This window comes from Benincasa hispida, chromosome 7, assembly GCF_009727055.1.
Source record: "Benincasa hispida cultivar B227 chromosome 7, ASM972705v1, whole genome shotgun sequence".
In the NCBI taxonomy this organism is placed as follows: Eukaryota; Viridiplantae; Streptophyta; class Magnoliopsida; order Cucurbitales; family Cucurbitaceae; genus Benincasa; species Benincasa hispida.
The window spans coordinates 3,158,025-3,160,825 of record NC_052355.1 but is presented as its reverse complement, the minus strand read 5'-3'; positions in this window follow the sequence as shown (position 1 = coordinate 3,160,825).

Here is a 2,801-nt window from a genome sequence, read left to right as displayed (position 1 = left end):
ATATCATCGTTCTTCTTTTTCTTTGATGATCGCTTCTTGACCATCGCGAGTTCGCTGCTTTCTACTATAGCCTTGCCTTTTGCCAACACAAGGCGGGCTACTTGTCGTTCTCTCTTTTCCCGCTCTCTGCGTTGCTCTTCTTTCTCGCGCTCGGCGAGCTCTTTGCCCTTGCTCTTATATAAGCGCTTCTTATTGGCTTCGCACTTCCTCCTCTTCTCCTCCAAAAACAATCTGTCCTCTTCTTCCTTCTTCCTTTTCTTCTCTTTCTTCTCTCACAAACTCTTCTTCGAATTGCTCAGAGGCCAGTAACAGGCATTGTTCCTCCTCGCGCTTCTGAATCCCTTCAAGTCTGGTAAGCTCATTATTGTGTCACATTTCTCAAACTCCAATCTTCTTCTTCTATCCCCCTCTGTGATGATGAGCTTGCCTCTCTCCATCTTTTCTTGCTTCTCCTCCTCTTCTTTTCTTTTTCTCTCTTTCTCTTCCAACGCCAAAATTAATCTTTGAGGGTCAATTTTGGACCCTTGCGGCGCATTCTCCTTGCGACGCCGCATTAAGGGGGCTTCCTCTGCTTCTTCTCTTTCATCTGTCATAACCAATTGCGTTGCTTCCATCAACTGCACCGTTTCCCCCCTATTCTCCCTTACGGAGGTTGATTCTTCATCCTTCTCAGGGCTCACAGCCCTCTGCCTTGCTTCTTCTTCTTCTCTCAGGCGCCTCTTCTCACGTCGGTGCAATCTTCTCTCCTCTTTCTCCTTCTTCTTCCTCTCCTTCTTGGCTTCTTCATCTTCATCATCATCTTTTTGCTCTTTGTTCTTTCTTGCCTTGCGATGATGGAAGACTTCGCCTCTCCAACCTTCTTTCCCTTCTTCTTCTTCTTCTTATCTTCCTTCTCAGCCTCTTCTAGTTACTTCTCTCTTTTCTTATCTTTCTTCTCGGCTTCTTCTAGTCGTGCATCCCCTGCAACCTCCTCCATCGCAATGTCAGGGGTCACTAATGTAACCTCCGCTTTCTTGGCCTCCTCGACTGCGATCTCTTCTTCTTCTCTTCTTGGAGGTTCGTCATAAATTTCTGCAATGACAGTTGCCTCCTGAGTCTCCGGGACCAGAACATCATTCTCCTTTTCTTCTTCTTCAACCACCACTTCTCCCACCACCACTACTTCATCCTTCACTGGTTCATCTACCACTACCGCCGCCTCCTCCTCCGTAGACAGTGGTTGGTTTACAACCCCTGCCTCGAGCAGTCCACCTCCTTGCTCCAAGGTACTTAGGATGTTGCCAAACACCTCCGTATCATCTCGTCTCTTCTCTTCGCTTTTAGTGGAGATGGCAGTTGTTGGCATAGGCATGCTCTCGGTGCTTCCTCCTCTTTTGAACAAAGGAGGCCTATCGGCCAAAGGATTTCTCTGAGCTATTCCAACGAATATGGGGACAGTTTGGGCTTGGGCGGCAAGCCTGTGACTAACAGCCAGGAATGTTGCCTCTCGCATGGCTACTTGATCAGGGGTGGAAGGTGAAGCGGATTGGTTTGGGGTTTGGTCAGCCATGGATACGAGCTTGGAAAGGTCTGGTAAAAACTTGAGCTGCTGGAGAGAAAGAAAGGTTTGGGATGCAATACGCTTAGGGTTTCTGGTTTGCCAAAGTGAGGTAAAGGGTTTCCAATGAAGGATGAGGTCGTATTTATAGGTTGGGCCGTGGTGGGGCCCAACGTGATTTTTGTGGCGACTGGCCTCGAGTAGCTCAACAGGTGCGTCGTTCCACCTCCCTCATTTATGGAATTTCAGAAAAAGTGTTCTTTCGTCTGCCAAGTCATAATTGCTTGGGGATACGAATCGATTGGACTTCTTCCAAATTGCCAAACGAATTTTTCTTTAATATTTTATTTGAATGGACTCATGAAAAAGAATAACGCATTGTGCTCACCAACACAACTGTATCTTTGCAAAGGACAGGCAACAGCGCATATATCCCCACAACACACCCCTTAACCAACGCATTTCTGGAGGATACCTCAACATAGTGCATTTGGCTAAGGATAGGCAAAGGACACATACGAGCGCAACAAACCCCTTAACTCAATCCAGTTGAGTTAGGTGAACGCAAAGCATTCCTAATCGGTTTGGGATGCGTCCATTTTCGTCTTGCTTTCTTGTTGTTAATTGTTTTGTTATTATTTTTATTTTTATTATATCTTTTTCATCAACGCAAGTGTTGTGGCTTGCGGCAATAGATTTTCTTTTATTACTCAATCATTCACAATTTAAAGCACAACGCATTGATTACAAAAAAGTCAAAGAATTAAAGACGAGACAGAATTAAATGCAGAGAAGTAAATGAAGAAATAACTTCATAAAGTCAAAATTGAATTAAATGAAGAATTGAAAACATAATTCAGAATTTAAAGAGACGGAAATTCAATAAAGCATTAAACATAGTATTGAGATATAGACCGAAAATTGCGTTGTCCTGGGTGATCGCAATCCATACCTCCGCAAGCGGTCAGGCTTGCCTGCTCAATGTCTTAAAGACATTGCTCCTTCCCTGTAGATCCAGGGCTTCTGAATTGCTGGGCAATGTTCCTGGTATTCGACTTCTTAGCTCAGAAGCCAGCTGGCCCACTTAGATCTCCAGATTCCTTATAGCAGATGCTTGTGCTTGCATCATTGCATCATTTTTATCCATATACTGCTTCAGCAGCGTCTCTAACGAGCCTCCCGAGGTGTTAGATGATGATGGTTGTTGGTTATGCGGTCTTGATTGCCCTTGGTTGTGGTGAAAAGGCGGATTTCCTCTATTGCC